This window comes from Hippopotamus amphibius, chromosome 6, assembly GCF_030028045.1.
Source record: "Hippopotamus amphibius kiboko isolate mHipAmp2 chromosome 6, mHipAmp2.hap2, whole genome shotgun sequence".
Lineage (NCBI taxonomy): Eukaryota > Metazoa > Chordata > Mammalia > Artiodactyla > Hippopotamidae > Hippopotamus > Hippopotamus amphibius.
In genome coordinates, this window is record NC_080191.1 from 142,314,104 (window position 1) to 142,336,910 (window position 22,807).

Genomic DNA, 22,807 nt, shown 5'->3' on the forward strand with positions numbered 1-22,807 from the left:
TTTCTCAAACTATGGGTTTGTCCCTGATTGTCTTAGTTGATTTGCCTATAGCTAGATATAGATAGATAGATGATAGATAGATGATAGATAGATAGATACATAGAGAGATGATAGATGATAGACAGATAGCAATAGTTCTGACCTGAAATGAATAGACTGCCAGATATTTCCCCAGCAAAGATGGGTTTATTCAAGGTCAGCAGAGAAATGCAGTTCAGGGTTTGCAAACCATATGGCAAGTCATGTGCAAGTCCCCACAGGGCAAGGGAAGGAGAACACTTTTACAGAAAGGAAAAGGAAGTGGAAGGGCTAGAGTAAACAAAGAGTCCATGGTTTTTCACTGACTGCCTCCTTGCCAGCAAAGAAGATGTCTTTTTCTCCTGATGGACTCTGCTGTCATCACAGGATGTGGGAGCTCCCCATTTTGGTCTCCCAATTCTATTTAATTGAGGTTTATTTTAATTAATTTTTTACATTTCCCTATCCATCTTCCCTAAAAGCATTGCTGATGAAGAGTCAAGTTTTCTAGTTTCAGTGGCTTTTTGTCCTTCAATGTCAAGAAAAACCTTTCCTGGGTGTAGTGTCTCACATTGGAGGGAAAGCGACAGATTGGACACCTACTAAGGTCACATTCAAGTAACATGGAGAAGTAAGAGAGTGAACTCTTAGGCACTTTTAATCTAAAATCGCATGTCATCAAGATCATTAGACATTGGAGATCATCTGAAGCATTATACCATCGCCAAGTGTTTGGCGACGAACTTCCAACAAGCCTGGTCTGGGTGTCTTGGGAAAGCTGTCTCAACAAGTGTCACCTGATTCAATTCTGAAATATCTGTAATTCTCAGATTTTATCAGATGATATGCAGGTCCAGTAAGTGCTTTGCACTTTCTTTAGATGTGTCATATCAATCCAAGAGTCTATTCCTTGGAGTTTGGTGATACAAGGCAGGTTACAGTATTTGATAAGAGCCTTTCCAGTGAGGCTGAAGAGAGTTCATCTGGTGGTGTTTTTTCCAACAGACAAAATCTCCAGGTTGTAAGGTATGATTCTTAAGGTCTTCATCTCCTGAGTGGACACTGTGAAAAGAGTGCCCTACCAAAATACGGTTATTTTTCATAGGGGCAATTAGGCCTTTGCAAAAATGGAGTATCTGTCCTTTTATCAGTTGTGGGTCAGAAGAAGCAGTACATTGGGCCTCCTGTGACTATCTCAAAGGGTGACAGTTTGTGAGTTCCAAAATAAGTGGACCTGAGATTGACCAAGATGGACAACAATACTTTTGGCCAGGGTATCAGGAGGGCTTCTACAAATTTTGCCAACTGAGTCCTAATAATGTCATTAATGGTTCGACTAAACCAGAGGATTGAGGCTGATAAACATAGTTAGTCCAGTGGGAAAACCTATAGACCATGACTAAAATATATTTATATTTATGAAACAGAGAAAGTTGTATGAAATCCATTTACCAGACCTCTAATGGTCCACTAGGTGGTTTAAAATGTCCAGGAACAGGACAAACAAGCTTCTCTGGGTTGTACTTCAGACAAATGGAAAAAGTGACGTAGCCACTTTTTCAGTCTTATTAATGTTTGCCCACCAGTGTTAATTCACGAATGCTATCATTTTGTCAGTAGACCAATGGTCTAATGCATGTACCATGATAAGGAATGGAAATTTTAGAGTCTCCAGTAAAACTGGGTTGTTATTTGGTCCAAACCAGAATTTTCTCTTTTTATCAAACCAACAATTGTTGAATTTCCAATCTTGTTTTTCCTTTTCTGAGGCCAATTGCTAGGCCTCTCTAGCCAGTTTTTCTAAAATATCATTGGGGAAATATCCCTTTGGACTATAACAGAGGTCTGGCTGTTGTTGTTCCCTTTAAAGACAGCATTCTTTGCAGAAATATCAGCAAGATGATTTCTTTTAGCATCCAGAGAGTGAAGTTTAGAATGCCACAGAATCAATAATAGCTTAAGCAACAGATAAAAGTATTACATGCAATAATTCCTGAACATGGGGCCATTTTTAATTTCATTTCCCCTGGAAGTAAGGAAACTGTGCTGCTTTCACAACAATCCAAAATCATGAATGACTCTGAAAGCATATCTACTATCAGCATAAATATTGGCAGTTTTGTTTTTGGCTAAAGTACAAGGCTATATAAGACTGTATAATTCAACTTGTTGGGCTAAAGTAGCAAAAGGTAAAGATTCTGCCTCCACAGCATCAAAAGTTGTAATAGCATGCTCAGGACAATATTGTCATTGTCACCTTTTAAATAAGAGCCATCAGTGAACCACAAGATCAACATGACCCAATGGAATTTCCTATAGATCATTATGAGGAGTTAAAAGCTGATTCACCAGTGTTAAGCAGTTGTGAGGGGCTTTGTCAGTGACAGAGGGAAGAAGTGTAGCTGGGTCAAAGTTATTACAACACAAAAGAGTTATGTGAGGTCCAGTAAAGAAAAGGACTCCATAGGAGGTGAGTTGGCTGACTGAGAAATGTTGAGCGTGATGAGAATTCAGGGGAGCATCTGCTTCATGAAGTACAAAAGTAGTTAAAGGGGATTCTGTAATGATTTTCCCAGTGGCCTCAATCAAAATAGCAGTGTCTGTAAATGGCTCTTAGGCAAGGTGAGTATCCCCATGCCACGTGGCTCAGTTGCTGGTTATAACACCTTATGGGTTGATTGTAGTTCCTGTGCTTCGGAGTGAGTATCACAAGGGCATTTGCTTCCTTTTTGTATACAAAAAGAAAAAAAAAGGAATCTGATCATTGGGATTCCCAAGGGCAGGGGCTTCATAAAACTCTCCTTTAAGGCCTTGACGTCTATGTCATCTGGTTCTTTCCATAAAACTGGATCAGGGTTATTATTGTTGAGGAAAGCATGTAGTGTTTTGACCACAAGAGAGAAATTTGGAATCCAATTTAGGCAATAAGCAAGTAAGTTGAGAAAAACCTCAGAGTTGGCACTTAGTTTAGGGTTTGGGGGAACCCAGGACACCATAAGATCTGTCTGGATCTAGGTGTAGCCCTTGTTCTGATATCAGACGCCTTAAATATCAGCCATGGGTTTGGGGAACTGCAATTTTTCTTTGGTGACCTTATGTCCTTTTAAGGATAAAACTTTAGCAAGTGGCTGCTGTCTTCCTGGGACTAGACTTGAGAAGGAAAGCAAAGAAGCAAATCACCCACATACTGCAAAAGATGTAGAACTTCTAGGGAACTTTATATCATGTGGGATTTGCAAGAAATAACAAGGACTTTTAGTGTAACCCTAAGGCATTACGATCCTGATGAATTGTTTTTCTTCTCAAGTGAAGGCATAAGGCTATTGGCTAGCTTCATTAACCAGAATACTAAAGAATGCACTGCATAAATCAATTACAGTCAAGAATTCACTTCCAGTGGGAATGGATGTTAGTAAGGCATTGAAGGTTAGAAACGGCAGGGTGAGGAAGGATAACAAAGTTGCTTATTGCTCACAGGTCCTGGACAACCTCCACCCTCAGCCCTTAGGTTTTCCCACCAGTAATGTGGGAGTGATACAGGGGCTAGTACAGAGGAAAATGAGGCCTCAAGCCTTGTGATCCTCTATTATGGTCTTGAAGGGATTCTTTATTTATAGGGTATTGATTAATTCTGGGAAGAAGTTTTGAGGTGTCCATTTGATATTTGATAAGGAGGTGTGCTATGAATTTTGCCAACATCAGTTGGAAATTTTGCCCATAAGGATAGTGGTAACTGATTCAATAGGGACTAATGATCAGTGTTTCAGAGGAAAAGGAAAGTTTAGCAGGAAAATTAGTATGGGGGATTTGTGGGGGTATAGAGGAGGCATAGGCAGTGTAGAAGGAAAAGAGGAAGATGGTGCCAGAGGTGGAGTCTGAGACAAAGAAGCTAAAGAAGAAGAGCCTGAGGCTTTGGGAGACATTTTATCTTTCTTTATCATTCATTTGCCTCAGTTAATCTTAAGATCTTATTTTGCAGAGAGTCACTTTTACACTCCTGATATCATTGGGAAGCCTCAAAATGCCAATCAAAATAAGCATTCCACTCAGTTCTGGAAATGTTTGAGATGTTGTAGTCCAATTTGGTTTCAAGGAAATTCAGTTTGGGGATTTCAAAAGTTCCCCATAATGGCCACTGATATTCTAAATTGCCTTTGGTCAATTTGGTCCATTTAGTTAGAAATGTGTGTGGGAAAGGACCAAGACTTTTAAACATAAAATTGGCCAAAATCCCTATTTGGGGCCACCCTCAAAATACTTAAATAACTGGGATCTCATTTCTTAGAGGCTTTTCCCTCTAGAGTAGAGGACAATTTGCAAATAGTTTGAAGAGCTTACAACACAATTGGCTCAATTTAGATAGCTTGTAAACTAATCCCAGCCAACTCAAAGGAAACAGCTTAGTTCCAGAGAAGCCAGGCCAAAGAATCTTTTAGCCGGTCTCCAGAGAATAGTCCTTCCAAAGGAATAGGCTGAAGGCTAAAAAACTTGGCACCATTTCAGAGAAGCAACCCAACCCCATTCCCAAAGGAATGGGTCAAAGGCTAGCTAGCTTCAGTGAAATAGTCTGATTTCAAAATCACACAGATAGGCCAAACAAGCACTTGCATACAGAACAAGGCCTTAACCAGAAAGATAAAACCTTTAAAAAGTCCAGAATAAAGCCTGGGGAGCTTCAAATGCCAAGGGGACGTGAGTTTGGATCAGGAGAAAGACGTACTTTCAAACTCTGTAGTTGATGAGAAAAGCAGTGAGCAGCAATGGGCTCGGTTTTGGTCCTGCACCTGCTTGCTTATCAGCCACAGAGCCGTAGAGAGTCTTCTCTGTTCTCTGTATGGGTCACCAAAATACTGACCTGAAACAAATAGACTGCTGGATATTCTCCAGCAAATTTGGGTTTATCCAGGATCCATGGAGAACTGCATTTCAGGGTCTGCAACCATGGCAAGCCACTTGCAAGTCCCTGCATGGCAAAGGAAAGAGAATGCTTTCATATGGAGGAAAAGGAAGTTGGCAGGGTTCTAGTAAACAAAGAATCCATGGCTCTTCATTGGCTGGGCCCTTGCCAGGAAAGAAGAGGAGTCCTCCTTTTCGGGCTCTGCTGTCATCACAGGGCATGAGCACTCCACCTCTGATCTCCAAACTCTATTTAATTGATATTTCTGTTTACTAATTTTTTATGATAGATAGATAGATCTCAATTCCATTAGATCACAATTTCATTCACTAACCAGATACAGACATCTTACATAATAGCTCAGTGAATAGAATCAGGAAAGTAGAAACAAATATCGTATTATGGCCTAGAAGGATAGCTCAGCTTAAAAATCTGACAACGTAATCCACCAAATTAATAGATTTAAAAGAAAAGATTATCTCAATAAATATAGAAAAATACACATAATATAATTTAATACTCATTCATGATATTAAAAAAACAGATTCTTAGCAATCTGTGAGTGGAAAGGAACTTCATTAACATAATTAAGGCCATCCAACTAATGTATTCACCAAATATCATTAGTAATAGAGATACTATAGAATAATTGCCATTAAATTTAGGAGTAAGAAATGGATGCCCTAAGGTAGGGGTCCCCAACCCCCAGAATGCAGACTGGTCTTGGTCCAGGGCCTGTTAGGAATCAGGCTGCACAGCAGGAAGTTGGTGGCAGGTGATGAGGAAAGCTTCATCTGCCACTCTCCATCACTCCTGAACCATTATCGCCTAGCATTATCACCTGAACCATCCTGGCCCCCACCCACCATCAGTGGAAAAACTGTCTTCCACAAAAGGGGTCTCTGGTGCCAAAAATTTGGGGATCACTGCCCTAGGGAATTCCCTGGTGGTTCAGGGGTTAGGGCTCCACACTTCCACTGCAGGGGCCATGGGTTCAGTCCCTGGTCAGGAAACTAAAATCCTATATGCTGCATGGCTCAGCCAAAAACAAACAAACAAAGAAACAAACAAAAAAACCCCCTGATATTTCAGAAATGAATGCCCTATTTCACTGTTTCTGTTACATATCGTCCTGAGCAGTGCAATAAGACAATAAAAAAATAAAAGTTAAAGACATATAGATTAAAAAGGAGGAAAATTCCAATTTTTATATAATGTGAATGTTTTCATGTAAAAGTACATATAAAATATAGCAGAACATTTAAAAATAAGTTAGTATAAGATGAGCAAGTGAACTAGACACAAGAACAACATTAAAAAATGTCAATAATATTTTTATACATCAGTAATTGAAAATATATTATTAAAATAGAATTAAAAATATAAAGTCTGAGAAATCTATCTAAAGATGTTTAGGATTTTTATTAAGAAATATACAAAACATTTTTAAAAGCATATGATTTATTGAAAAGTAAAGATGTTGATTTTCTTACAAGGTCTATAAAAATTTGAGGAAATACTTATAAAAATCACAAATGTGATTTCTTTTTAATGGAACTTAAAAGACCCATCCTAAATTTCATGTAAAAACAGACGGCCAAGAACAGGCAAGATAATTCTGAAGACTAAAATATGAAACTTTCCCTGTCAATTTCAAGACATACAATAAAGTTTAATAATTAAAACAATGTTATTGTAGAGTTAGCATAGAGATGTAAACCAATGGTTCAGAATTGGGAACTGAGGAAAAGACATACACATTTATAGAAACTTGGTAATATGATGGAGGTGATTTTAAAATCAGTGGGAGGAGGATGATCTACCCAATAAATGGTGCTGAAACAACTATTAGAATTTTTCAAAAGATGAAACACTGTTGAATTCCCTTTAATTTTTATCTAGTTTGGTTTGGTAATAAAACTTCCTGTATGAACAGCTTTCTAAGTCTGCTGATAGTTGCAGTGTGTCCTTATGAAAGAAGTAAAACGCATGTGAATTCTATATTCACTCCCAAGAACCTTCATGATCTACTGTTGAGTTTGGAGCTGTGCCTGTACTTCAGGTTGCCAGGAGTCTGATTTCCAGATGGGGAGATAGTAGGACACTATTAAATTTTGGATTAGGATTTTAAAGCTTTTTACAATAGCTTTTTTAAAAATCAAAGCTCCATAACTCTTGCTCTCACAGAACATTGTAGACAATGAATTTTTCAGAAGAAATGTCCTGAAGCCTAGGCAGGTACAATTATTTGCATTATTTGGCACAAGTGTGGGTGAGAGAATAAACCATTCTGTGTCTTCTGAATCTATGTCTTTATTTTCCAAACTAAACCAGATATACTATTTTTAAATCAGTTTTAGTTTGTACCTATAATTTGAGCAGAAAAAAATAAGAATGCCTCCATATCTAAGAGTGGGAAGAAGAAAGCGTGGAAAAGGGGAGAAGATTGCCTCTTGGGTTTAAACCTAGAATTGCTAAGAATGGGACTGTGTCTTGAAGAATTGCAGGGTGGGGTGTCTGGCTGCAGATCAGCAGCAATTCTGCCGTCTGGAAGCTTTAATTCCCTGGAGCTAGACACTTTAAAAAGCTGCTCATCCCTTACAGTAAACTTAGCATTTCTGCTGTTCTGGCAACTACTATGCACTTGGTGTTCAGGCTGCCTCTGGCTATTAAGCTATTCTTGTCAGATTACCTCCTGTCCCAGACAGGCTGGAGCCTGTGGAGTGAGGTTCTGGCTGGGTGCAGCAGGCAGAGAGCCTGTGCCAAGGTCAGGCAGAGCTGGGTACTACTCACAGGTTGCATTTCCTGGAGATATGGAGAGCAAGGAAAAGGTAGCATCCTGGGAAGAAACCACAGTTTTGTGCAGGCAAATCTTACCACCAAGCTTCCATGTAGAAGGAGAAAGAGAGACACTGAGAGAGAGACAGAGAGATGAAACCAAAGAGCAAAGATTAAAAATTTAATTATCGAACACAGAAATCAAGACTGGAAACAAATGAAAAGAGAATTTGGTATTTCAACACAGATTGTGGGGCAAAACCTTCAAACTAAAAGAGTAGCTTTAGGGGCTTTTAATAGGGCACCCACGGCTTCAGGAACAGAAAGAAAGGGAACTATGTAGAGTAAAACATTACCTGGACTATTTGCCCTTCAAGATACTTAACCAAAAAATATCTAAATAATGCCTTTCTTTTATTATGCTTATGAAAACTCTATATACATATACATGACATATACATATACATTTACATATGTGTGTGATAATGACATGTACACATACATGTGATAATGACAAGCCTATATATGGTAATAATGAAATAGATATGGGAAGAATTTTACAAATTTGTTCTCATAAAAATTCTGACTTGAAAAAAAAAATTGGTTCATTGAGGGAGTCACATGAAAGAATACTTTCCAGCTGTGAATAGGCCATTAGAAAATAATTAAAAACAAACAAACAAAAGTAATTACAGTGAGTAGGAGACTCAAGATACCCCCACAATTGCAAGCTCTACCATAGAGAATCATATATAATAAGTGTATAACACATTTACTTATCTAATTAATTAAGGATAAAAAAGTGCTTTGAAGGATAGAGAAATGTTTATCTTCAGGACACATAGTATTTTAAGTATTTTAATTGATTTGTTTCCTATATCAGTCAGGTTTCTTAACTGCAAGCATCAGATATCAGCTTTGGCTAATTTAAACAGAAAGGGAATTTAATAAAAGATAACTGGGTAGCTCACACAGACTTTGGTACATGTCTAGATCAAGTTTGAAGACTACATAGACAGGAATAACATCACAAGTTTTATCACCTAACAGTTACATAAACACATCTTTGCCAATATTCTTGAGAATAGACCCTGCAAAGTGCACCTCAGACACCGTCAAATCTGGATGCTGGGGACGCTGAAACCACTGCCAGCACTGCCACCTGGATGTGGATGTGTCACAACCCTCACAAGGATAGCTTCCTCCTATTCACTGCTTTTTGTATGTCCAGTTGCAATCATGCAACAATTGATGGGGCCAGGTCACAGTCAGCATCTTGACTGCAGGTGCATCTAAGAAAGCAAGTAATGGGCAGTTTAATCTTCAGCAGGGGAGATGGTTTGCATCTTATTACCTTTGGTGGTAAATCATAGTCAATGGTGCTACAGTCTCTTAATCATATACATGGATATATGATTTAGCTATTTTAATGTGATAGAGCTAAGAATCTTGATTTTTATTATGCATAATAAGTAGTTTGGTTATGAATAAAAAACAAGGTAATAACTCCATCATATGAGGACAGAAGTTTTGAGTATGGATAGGTGATATTCAGAGACTGAAAAATCCAAATAATTCAATTCAGATACAATTTTAGAAGAATATTATGGCCCTCCAAAAGTGCATACAACAATCCATATTTGAAAGCCACTCCTTCTTCTGAATGCGTATAGTTATTGAGTTCCTCTAGCCTGTCCTTTGTAACTACACAGATGGCTGGCTTAAAGCTTAAGTGTCTGAGACCTGCAGGTCACTGAAGGACCCCCTAAAATTAAAAGACCCACAGAGACAGAGAAAACCTTTTTCTCAAAAAGAAAGTTAAAAGCACTGGTATTACCTTTTATATTCTTTTTTTATGTGAGATTCTATAGTGTGATATAATACAATATATTCTTTATGATTGAATTCCATATAGAATATATCTACATAAATAGATATAATTCAATGTGTATGATTATATGTCATAATCATATAATGAATTTTAATGTAATCTTAGTAGATAATTATTCTAAACAAATAAAATATCACAATTCGCTGCAGTCAACCAAGAAAATACTTCTTTGTTCTTGATCTCAGACTGTCAGCACTTAACTTTTCCAATTCATCTAATGGACTCATTTGATTTTAACATTTAAAAAAATTGTGGAATACTTCATGCTTTTATTATTTCAGAGCAGAATAAATGGTAGATGTCATGTGCTTCATAAAATCAGTTCATATTTTCCTCCTGGCATCTATTCACTCTTCTAGGGCAGGAAAATATATCATTCATCTTGACAACTCAGGGTGTTGAGCCTCACAAAGTAAATGCCTAGTTAAATGCTTGTTTGAAAGATAAACCTTAAAATTATAATTAATTTAGGAGCTGATGATAAGGTTTGAGAAGAAAATACTAATTAAAATAAAGAATAGTATATTGGTACTCTATCATATTAATCTCAGCACTAATATTTTTAATCAAAGGAAGATATTAAATTATATCTTTTAGAACCATCAATAATTAAAAAATGAAAAACACTGATAACTACCATGAAATTATGACAATATCAGGCTTGAAACTGTAACAACAACTACTTAGATTCAAACCATAATCATTCTTGGCTGAAAATTTAACCCAGAGACAAAGGACCAATTTACTCCTGAGGACTGTCCTACTCAACTTGCCTCAGGGCTTCACACTCTGCTCCCACCTTATTAAACTACCTTTAAATTTAGTGTAAGTGTAAAGGGAAAAAAATTATTTAAAAAGTTTTTAACAGAGGGCAATACCAACAAACATCACAGTTGATTTATGTTTCTGGTAAACAAAGTCCCATATTCTTGCAAAGTATCACCAAGCCTTACTCATCTTGGCAGATCATTCAGTCCACCTTATAAAGTAAATTAGAAGTGTTAGATAGTCAATATATAAATCTCTACTGATAAAAATATAAACATGTAATGATTAAAATATATAATGCTTAATTTTTAACTTTAGCTTAAAATTTGTTTTTAAATCAAATCATCTTCTGTAAAATCACTGCAATAATAATTGCAGTGATAACTGCCAATAGTTAGGTATTCTTTTTGAGCTTCAAATTGAGCTTAAAGGATATTTTTGTTTGTAAGATGATATTTTTACTCACTGTCTCACCTTCTTGTAAAATCTGAATATTCTCAAATTGGCTGCAATCTTCTCAGATGTTTCTGCCCAGGCTAGCTAGCCCCTACTTTCCATCTTCTCGAATGTTCTCTTACAAATTACAACAATGCTTAGAATATTCCAATGTATAACTTAAGTATTCAGAATGAATTTATGCCACACATTTTAAAAATTAAAATTATGTTTCTCCATTCAAGCAAAACACATCAATTTATCTTGATGGGAGATATTTACAACCCTCAGTAAAATTATTCTATTAAAATATTCTATTCACAGTAACTATGTGCTTCATGGTAATATAAACATTCCTTTTTAAATTACAATAAAAATGTTGAATTTTTCTCTCTGAAGTTGATCTCTTCTCTTGTGTATGTCCATCACTAATACTTTTAGTGTGTGACAACTGACAACATTGTTTTAAGAAATATTACTATTCTTATCAAGGACACAAAGCTCACAAAGTCATAATTGGCTGATAGATGTGAATTGTTAAAATGGATTCATCATCAGAACAGGAAATTTATCTTAATTACATAGTTCAAAAAGTGCTGTATTGCTTCAGGAAAAGCATAAGCCAAATATAAATGGATTAGCACCTTTAGCAACATTCAAGTGGTTGAAGATACCAAATCAACTATCCCACATATTTCAAAGAGACAAAAACAGGTGTTAAATACTTTCCTATCATCAGAACAATAAGCATTTGAACAAGGTTCAGGTAAATGATTTAAAATTCTAATTAAAATTTAAGTATGTTGTAATAATGATTCTGTAGCCTACTTTATAGACTCAGGTAAGAAGGACCTCTGTTGTGAACCTCATGCCTTAGAGACATCGGTATATCACACACATGGATGACACTTGAATTCAGTGCTCAGCTCTAGGACATCATGTATGAAATCACTAATGACCCCTCTAATTTGCAACGTCACTCTACCCTGGAGAAAGGAAGATCTACATCCTCAAAGCAAAAGATAATGGTCCTAATGCAGGAAAGTGTGTGGGCTGTGCTGTTACTGAGCCTGAAATCAGACATCACTTGTGTGTGTGGAGGGTTTGAACAACAGAAGCACTTAGGTAAGAGAAAAGATGCATCTATTACCATTTTTTTTTTCTCAGCAGGAATGAAACCAATTCTTCCAAGACAAAACAAAACAAAAAAAGTGTCACCTCCCAGTTGAGCTTGATGTCTATTTTCCCACTTCCTTTTGTGTTCCAGGTTGTTGGTCTGAAGGAACTCAGAATCATTTGTATAAGTGGCTGAGAAACATTTTGCCCTATTTTACAAATTGTGTGATCCTGAAAATTGTATACATAGATAGATCTAGATAAAGCATTCAAGAAATATGATACTGACAGTCATTTAATGGACATTAAGCATTAGAGTTGTGAGTAGTTTTATTTCTATTAAAATATTTAGTAAGATTTATAAATACACTTTCAAAAATTCAATTTTAATAATTTTGATTTTAAAATGTATATTCAATTATAACTTCTATTTTGCCTTTTAATATTGATAGGTCATTTTGGAAAAAGAAGCTTAAGAACATTTTTAAAAGCTTAAGGATAGATTATTATTTTTTATTGTGGTTTAGGCAGGCTTCTTCCTGACTCTAGGGTCCTGACCTCCCTCTCATCCTGGGGACTACAGAATCGAAATGGCCTAACCACAGAAATCTCTTCTCTCTTTAGAAAACTTGTAATTGTGAATTCTTTTTCTGTTCTTTCAAGAGGTAAATCTCTTTAAAAAGCCTCTTGCCAACACTACAACCCTGGCCATCTGTGAGCCCTCTCTTTGAAATGTAAATATCAAGAAAGATGGAGACATTATCTCCCAATCTCTGTGGGAGGATAGGAGCCCAACTACCTTTGGCATCAAATTGTAAAGCTACCTCTTCTCATGAAGTATGTGAAAGCTTACTTTCCCTTGGGTAAGGGTAATTAACAAACATAGATGGCCTATGATCCCCATCCCACCACATACACACACACACACACACACACACACTAGCTCTTTAATACTCTTCGCCCTTTATTTTACTGGAATTGAGTACAGGCTCTGTACTGTCCTCTCTCCCCCATTACAATAGCTTTGAACGAAGTCTTCCTTATCTGTTTAACTTTTTCCAGTGCAATTTTTGCTTTGACACAACTGTCTTCAGCCATAAATCACATAAATCACAATAAATAAATATAATCATCTTTGATAAATTTGATGCTTGCAATTATATCATTATATTTTAAATTTTGTCATAATGATGTTATATTTGTCAAGGTAGAAGAGTTTTATTTAATAATTTTAGCATGATTAATATTTTAAGTATTAAGACATACAATATAAAGTCTTCATAGACCCTGCAAATATTAGATGTAAGTCCATCATAAAAGACCTGTGAGCTTTCATATTAATCTATGAATTTCTTGATAACAATACCATTAGAAAAATTTACCTTGAAGAATAATTTAAGGGACATATGAACAATTTGTGTAAGGAAGTAATTTTTTTATAAAGGGAGAATGAGGAATGCTGTTTACTAATCCCAATTAACTCCTAATTTATCCAAGTTCTACAGATAGTTGCATGCCTTCATTGCTGATGAGGACACCTGCAATGTACTGCTTCCTTTATCTTCACAAAAGTAGCACATTAAAAAATTAAGGTTTTTGTTTTATGAAAAAAAGTTGGTTTCAACACAAAAGATATTCCCTCAAATATATTAATGAATTTGAATAATTTGAACATTGATTCATCCTAACATGATTTTATTCTTATCAAAACTGAAATATTATTCTGTGCTAGAGCCAGCTTTTCTCATCTATTGATATTAACTGTATTTGCTCTTAAAATAGTATTGATATCCTCCCAATGCCCCACCCTGCAAATTTCCTTAGATAGAAAGGGAATAAAAGAGATTTCATAGATATTCAAGCAACAAAAAAATAGAGTATATATTGTATAATGGAGAGAGTTATTAAGCAATTTTTTGCATGCAAATTTGGCCTTTGAAAATTACTCATAATAATCATTACTCAAGTATGCATACCATTTTATTAAAATTGAAGTAAATTCTTGTGGTTCACAAATGTTAAAATTTTAAGTTTCGCCTCAGTGACCAGCATGCATCCCATGGGTACAAACTATTAAAACAGACACCTGGAAAACTAAAATAATTGTCTGTTATTTAATGGGGAGGATTCTATTTAAACAGTTATGTACTTTCATAGCATTTAGTTATAATATAAAGATAATTTTTACACAAGTATTGACATATTGTTTAAATAGCATCACTGGTTAATGATTGTGTACACTTATACAGAGTCTTCTGGTACAAAGTTTTTTACAAAACTAGCTAATGTTGCATTTTAAATATCATCTACTTGGATAACATATTTCAGAGTCAATCTTAGGAAAATCATGCACTCTATAAACTTTTTTTTGGGGGGAGGGCACCATTTTTAAAATGTTTTATTGGTCCTAAAACACATTCCTAAAACTTGTGGTCCCTTAGTACCAGAATAGATGTCAATAGTTTGCATAAACTTGGAATAGTTTATTACTAAAAACAAAATGCCTGATAACACCATGGAATCGGTATGAGCCTCAACTAAACTTTATACTCAGAGAGACAGTTTTGTCAAAACCTTTTTAAAAAATGTAATCCCATAAAAATCAAGTTCCTCCTAATCTTATCCTTTTCTCATTCATCAGCCCCTAAGTGTGTCTAACTTTTTGTCAAATTCCTGACTGGGCCATGGAAAAAGAGAAAGAGGTATAGATTTTCTATCCTGCATTATGGTTCACTAACTTTCTGTTAGACTAAAACTTCCATGTGGTTAACTTAAGGTCTTTGTAGCATTAAACCTCTGTAACGTTAGAAGTCCATACTACTTGTATTCACAGCATATGCAAAATAAAGTGAGAATTAATGCTAGTGCTATACCTTAGTAATCTTAAATTAAAAAAATTATAATGACAAATATATGTGTAGGTATATTAATCACTTAGAAGAAAAGCATAAGCAAACATTAAATACTATCATTATGCCATGATTGATGTATTTTGAAGGAAATATATATGAGAAAGAAGGTAACATAGTGTGAGAATTAAGCACATTCATTCTAGAGCTGATCTAGCTTGTATGATTAACTCCCTTGCTTGTTCCCTGACCTGTAATATAGAAATAATATTTTGTTTTGGTAGATTTGTTGTGAGAATAAAACTAAGAAATTCATGAAAAGCAATAGGAAACTGCCTGGTGAAGCTCTTATTATGTTATGGGCATTTTATAATATATTTTAATGTTAGCAAAACATGACAGGTTATTCAAAATAGGAAAGAAATAATTGTGTCTATTATATATAATATCCTCTTTGTGCATCATCTTATAGTCTTTGATCTCAAAATGAAGCTATAAAATTTATTCTGTACATTTTTAATTGTGACTTTTTGACATAAGCTTTTTAACTTATGGCATTTTGAATTGTTCTTCACTTCTTTTAGGTGTAATTCAAAATAAAATAATGTAAAGTTCTTCCTAATGGTGTCATATTACCAAAAATTTACTCCCAGAAATAACTAAGGAACACATGCCACATCTGCACAAAGGAAAAGGAGTTAAGGAGAATAGAAAAATATATATGATTTACTGAAGCTGAAAGCCCCCTCAATTTCATGACTATTTGAGCATGAAAATTGCTTAAAAATATTTATGGTTTCAAATGAATAGATTCCACTTGGGGATGCAAATTGAGGCCCAGGGGACCTTATTTATGAAAGTTCTTAACTTACAGACTCTGGGCTACAAGTAAAAAAAGATTCAGTGTGAGTATTTATTCTTTAAGTACAATTGAATAAATACTGTAGAAATTTGAAAATAGACTTAAAAAAAAACCTGTTCTTCAAATAGCTAGCTTAAAGTAATGTTTATTTTTAGCATGGATTAAGTTAATTATATAAGTATTCTTCAAGTCACTGACGCAAAATTTATACACACACACAGACACACATACACATAAACATACATGTACTCATCATTAAGTAATTGCCAAATGTATAACTAGAATTAATGGTAATGAAATCCAAATGTAAGACATTAAAGGATGCTGGAAATAGGAACACAAAATACTTTGTTTTTTTCCCCAAAATATGAAGTCAGTCATTGGGAAATGGGAAATGTGCAGCCTCATTACCAGTGATAATTATGCAAGAGAATAGTGTCACTATTAAGCAAATAAAGCATCCAAGGCTCAAAAGGCAGATGGTTTGAGGCCTATCAAAGGGTCTCTTCCCAAAAACTCTAAACAGAGAGGAGCAAGATATGTACATGAAAGGTCCATCAGAGGTAAGCATGGCAGAACTTTATTATCTTCTACACCAGGAGTTTCTAAGTCAAAGCTTATGGTACCGGTGGTGGAGGCAAAAATAAGAGATATTCCTATTGAGGTTTGTCTGGTAATTAGCCTCTAAGTAAGAGTTGGTGCTGATGTATCAACCCTATAGTAATAGACTCTGTAAAAGGGCAGGCAATGAATCGGGTTCTCAACTAATCAAGCCTTGGAAGGAAAAATTACCAAGAGAGATAATTTACAATTGCTTGGGTGGCAAAGAAATCAGAGATATAAATCCTTAAAACCATAAAGACATCATTTACTGTATGTTTAGTGTAAAATTCTTCCCAGGAAGCCAAGCTCATGAATGACCAACCACGTTGGTACATACGTGGACAGTTTGTGTCTAACTGCCAAAGAAACTAGCAGAACAGTGTTTTGCTGTCATTAGGTCAGTACAAGCAGATGTTCATTTGGCTGTAACTTTTCTACAAAAAACCTCCTACCCAATGAAGAAAAGAGGTAAAAGGGCCCAAATGTACTATAATGACACTGTTCCTAGGTTAAGGGACAAAAAGAATCCAGAATAGTCAATCTCATGACAAGGAAAGATATGAATGATTCATTCCTTTAAATTCTAATACTAAAAATCCAAGATCTGTAGATGTTCCAATTTATGGATCATTTTTTACTGAACAGCAAATTATTCAAAGAATGTGAAATACCAAAGGACTACTTTTGAACCACATGATGACCCACCTGTGCTATCTGGAACGAGCACTGTCAGAATCTATTGAGTTAAGCTCATGGTTCCAAGCCCAGTGTCTACCCGCTTTTGAAGAGTAAATCTGGCTGTAGATATTGAATGTAAGTGTTAAAATAGAACACTGTTGCTGCCATTGCCTTGGATGTGCCTCAGTAGGCACAAAGAGATAACAAAGTCCTGAGTGCTTCTTTTGGAACCTGCTCTAAGAATATCTTCCTGTCTGATCTCAAAGATACTGCCCATGTTAGAAGACACACGTTGGTACTGTGCTTTATTTTGTTCATTTAATGTATTACAATTTTGAAATAGTTCAGGTGTAAAAATGCATGATGAATAAAATATTAAAAACACGTGCTCACACTAGCTGCTGAAAATGCAAGATTACTCATAGTACTGATGCTCCTTCCCTCCCCTTAAGGTGAGAGGGAGGTGTGAAGGGAATACGGTATTTGGCATTAAAGGTGAGTAAGGTGTTTAACCACACCAAGTGTGTCTCTATATTTTTAATTTATGTGTTTGTAAATTTAAGGAATACATAGACTTATTTTATAAAGGGGAAACAAATAGTATCATAATTTATAATTTTAAATGTTATGTTTGGAGATTTTGCCATTTTTATATATATCTTTATTTTTTGCCACTTGGTATAAAATTCCAATGAGTTAATATAATATGATATACATATCCATTTTCCATTTAATAAATACATTGGTGGTTTCTAACTTTTAGCTATTAAAAATGTTGCTATGAATATTTTTGTGTATGTATTTGTACATATGTGTAAGAGTGATTGTATGCTTTAAATCTAGGACTAGAATTACTGTGTCATAAGGTATCAAAATCCCTAGATTTTACCAAATTGCTCACCAAAAGTTTTGTACCACACTCTAAAGGTTTGTGTTTCCCTGTTTTGCTACATTCTCAACCCTTAGTATGGTTGAAACATCACAATTTGAATCCACAAATTGTCTGATTTTGCATCACCTGGAATGGAATACTTTTCAAGTGTTTATTAACCATTCAGATTTCTTCTTCTCTCATTTGCCTTGACATATTTTTGCCCATTATTGGATTCTAAGAGGATGATTTAAATGTGATGGATAACAATATTTTATTATTTAGATGTGTTGTCAATATATTCATTTAGGTCAGTGGCTATGGTTGTCTAAGATGTCTTTATAATATAATCAAATTTAGCACTCTAACACACAAGTATTCTGAACCACCGTAGTATTTTTTTTATTTTTTAATGTTTTTATTTGATTTACAAAATTAATTAATTAATTAATTTTTGGCTGCATTGGGTCTTTGTTGCTGCAAGCAGGGTTTCTGTAGCTGCGGCAAGCCGGGGCTGCTCTTCATTGTGGTGCACAGGCTTCTCATTGTGGTGGCTTCTCTTGTTGTGGAGCATGGGCTCTAGGCACGAGAGCTTCAGTAGTTGTGGTTTGTGAGCTCTAGAGCACAGGCTCAGTAGTTGTGGTGCACAGGCTCAGTTGCTCCACAGCATGTGGGATCTTCCCAGCCCAGAGCTAAACGCACTTGAGGGCAGGACTGTGCTAACAAGTTCTCAGGGATCATTTACTACCATTATTTCATGCAAAACTCTGACTGAAATGACTGAATTTTTGCTGTAATGCTTTGCTTTTTAGCCTCTTTCTGAGTAAAGTAAATTTATGTTAGTCCATCTTTTAGCTAAGAGTTTAATCCTTCAGCTGGATTTATACTAGAGTCTCAGTTACACTTTTTCACGAAGCTCCGGGCTAATCAAGGCCTTTGTGTTATCCTGGTAGGGTAATTAAATGCAAATCTGGTTAATATTTAACTCTGTCTTGGCCAAGTGCAAGGCCAAAAAGGAGTTTTGGTGCTTGAAGTCAGTGAGATTCTGGAGCATCCCAGATCTACAAGAGTGGGAAAGTGGAGAGAGGGCCTTTTGAGGATACTATGGAATTGCATTTGGATCCCCTTCAAAAGTCTTCTAGAAAGACAAGTATAGAAAGAAGATCCTTTATTAATTTAAATGCAGTGTGTTGACTTTTGTTTATTTAAATGTGATTTCATTTAGGGACTCAGTCACAAGGGCCCAGATATTTATTTATTTATTTATTTATTATTATTTACATATTTATTTCAAGAAAAGTTGTGAACAACTCTGAAATGAAAAGCTTGGGTATCCTAACTAGCCTTCCAATCAACCAACCAGAGTTCATTTCATTACCTCTGAGCTACTTTATAATTCTGTAAGTTGTAGGTTATTGATAGCAATATCAACTGAATTGTTTTTCTAAGAGATATGCAAATTAGTTATTTCTGGTGGAGGGAAATTATTTCTCCCTTAAGCCAATTTTGCTTTTATTTGTATATTCAGTTCATCATTCTTTACATTTTCCCTTTCTCTCTGTCTCTCTGTCTCTCTCTTTCTTCCACCCCCACGTTATGTGTGTTTGTGTGTGTGTGTGTGTGTAGATATAAAACTTTGACTTCTCCTTTGAATCAGTTTTAACACTTCTTGGTGAAACATCAGACCACCAAAAGTTAACAATATTCAAACAGCTTTCCATGAGTTAAAGGAATAGAAATTATATTAAATTAAATGCTTCATACTAGAGTACTGGAAACCAAGGGGTATAGTGCAAACATTGTGAGAAAAAATGGTTATGAACCTAAAGTTCTTTGCACTGAGATAATTCTTTGATTCAAAAATTTACTGATTTTTATGAAGATTAATTAGTATTTTTAGTTGTGTTTCTGCAAAAACTTTAATGTAGAAAGCACAAATGAGCCCGAGATGAAGAAGATTTTTGGTTCAGATCTTGACTTTTAAATGTTATAAGAAAAAATTTATGGATAAATTTTGATTTCTAAAAACTTCTTTAATGCTAAACTTAGATTTATCTTGTATTTTGGTCTTTTCATTATAATTCTTCTGTTTTAATTTGAAATGTAGATGTGAATAAATTTTTTCAAAAATACATGTATCTTAAATAGAATTTTTAATAAATCCTATGTTCTATAAAATAAATAAATATTTTCAGTAAATTTTAACAATCTGTCAAAATCCACATCAGTGAACCTAAAACACCTCTAAAAAATAAAATTTTAATTTAAAAAAATCCACATTAAAATACTGACTATGTAAGCTCAAACTACAGCTTAAAATAACTCTACATGGTTTAGCCAGATGTCTACTTTTGAGTGAACAGAAACATAGAAAGAAGCCTAAAGCTTTTGAGAAATTAATTATAGTTAGAGAGTTTGGGCCAGAAGCAATGGTAACATAGCAACAGAGATGGTATTGCTCTTGGACAGATTCATAAGTCTTGAAGTACCATTTTATTCACTAAGCTGATAATTATAATGTGCTTCATGTAGTGACAATCTGAAAGAATTACTTTAGGAGGAGTAAGATATCTTTAAAGTGTACTTAGCCATGTGATTTTCAACTAAATTCAGCAAATTAAAAACATAATGAGATATAACTACATCTTCATGAGAATGACTAAAATAAAAAATACCAACTACACCAAATACTGGAAAGGATTCAGAGCAAAAAAAGGACCTCAGTAGCAAAGAGCCTACACAGCACCAGGTCTTAGTTTCTTCATTCCATTCTGCAATAAAAGGACACAGTCTTCTCTAGGAAATAGCTAACTCTAAGGTTGTTATAGGGAAAATACAAAATGAGCCTGTAGCAAATTATAGTGCTATAAAATAATGAAATGTTAAAAAGTGAATAAATATATAAAGAATATAGGTGCCAGCTTGAGCATAACTTCAGTGGCCAAAATAGGAACAATTTAAGTAATAAGAGTAGTTTTGAATTAAAGCACTAAGAGTAAAGGAAATATCCATGAGTCTACAATGATATAAGTAAACGACTGAATAGATACATAATTGTGGGGAAAATAATAAACCTTCACTACAGAAGAATTTCAAATAATAATTATAGAAGAGATGCATAGTTATAATTGCTACAGGCAAGATCCACTTATATCTGTTAAAATTAGTAGGTTAAAATTTAAGCAGAGGCAGGATATTTGTATATTCTCTCCCATTGGGTTAATTGATTATCGTGATGGTCCACAATTTTTTTGATACTCCTTTTTCTTGAAGATGGAGCTTAATTCTCATCCTCTTGCATGTGGGCTGGATTTAGTGACTCACTTCTTATGAATAGAGTATGAAGAGGAAAAAAATAATAATGTTTACAGTGGAGAAACCCAGCAGCCACTACCTTAACCAAGTCATCATGTTTAACATTACCAGTAGTCAAGGTGATATCATACACCTCTGATATGGCATCACGAGGGGGCACTTCACCTATGTGACATTATTCCCTCAAATCTACAATATAATTATGAGAAGACATCAGCCAGACCCAAACTGAGGGACCTTCTACAGCACACCTGACCAGTAATCTTCAGTTATGGAAGACAAGACTGAGAAATTCTCACATATTAGAGAGATTAAGAAGACATGATGATTAAGTACAATATGATGTTCTAGACTAATTCATGGATATAGAAAAGGAAATTATCGGATAAACTGGTGAAATGTGAATGAAATCTATAGCTTTGCTCATGGTGTATATCACTGTTCATTACTTAGCTTTGATAAAGAAACTATGGCTATATAAAATGCCAACTTCACGGGAAGCTGGGTGAAGGGTATATAGTAACTATCTGTACTCTGTTTGCAACTCTTCTTAGAATCTACCATTCTTTAAAAGTAAAGAGTTCAGGTGCACATGGAGAAATGATCGCATGAAGACACAGCAGGAAGGTGACCAAAGAGAGAGGCCTCGGAAGAAACCAAATCTGCTGATACGTTGATCTTGGACTTCTGGCCTCCAGAACTGTGAGAAAATAAATTTCTGTTGGTTTAAAAAAAATAACTAAAGAGTTTAAAAGTGAAAACAAGTCAAACTTACATCTTAGAATGTTAAATAGGCCTCTTTCCTTATATTTTGCCTGTGACCTCTTTTTATAGCTAACTTGTGTTTTATCAGTTAACTCTTGCTATAAGCATGGATATTTTACCAGATTACCTAGTTCACATGCCCTTGTTTATAGAATGTGCGATGCCCATAAAAGGAAAGAGTTTGTCCATTCCTTCTCTTGCTTGCCATTTTTCAGCATATGTAAGTTTGGAGTCTGGAAAAAGTTTTTTGAATAAATAACAGGGTGTGCATTCTTTCCCTGCATAAGAGGAAGCAATAGAAACTACAGTATGTTCATGCTGGCTTGCTTGGGTGTGACCCTTTAATACATGCTGTGAAGTTACTTGAATTATTTCAAAATGTCACCTATTATTATCCAATATAGAAAATGCAAATCTAGAATAAAACAACCCTGCATGTAATTTAAATGGGGACATGCAGTTGCATGATGTTTTCAAAGTAATTTCAGTAACTTCTACCTACTATTTTAAGTCAATATTTCATAATTATTAGTGAGATTATGAATATTTTCTGTTCAACAGATTACACATGACTATAGTGTAAACAGAAAGTAATTACAGTCACATAATATTAGTATGACCAACACCATATTACTTAGCATATACTGAAAAGAATTGAAAAGTAACATTTTCTAGTTGATCTGTGAGAAAATTTGTTTAATAAATAGGTATGCTTTGACAGTAAATGAAGAGAAATTCACTTTTAGGTAATATGATTTCCTATCTCTGGTGTTTTATGTAGGGTGAGAAACTAAACCAAACACTCAAGAATATACTCCTTTTTCTATATGCACAAATTTTACTGCTATCAGATGATAATATCATATTGTGATAAAACATTGTGGCCTTTATTTTCACTTGAATAATTTAGGGAGAAAGAGTAGAATGAGAGGGACTTCCTTAGCGGAGTAGTGGTTAAGAA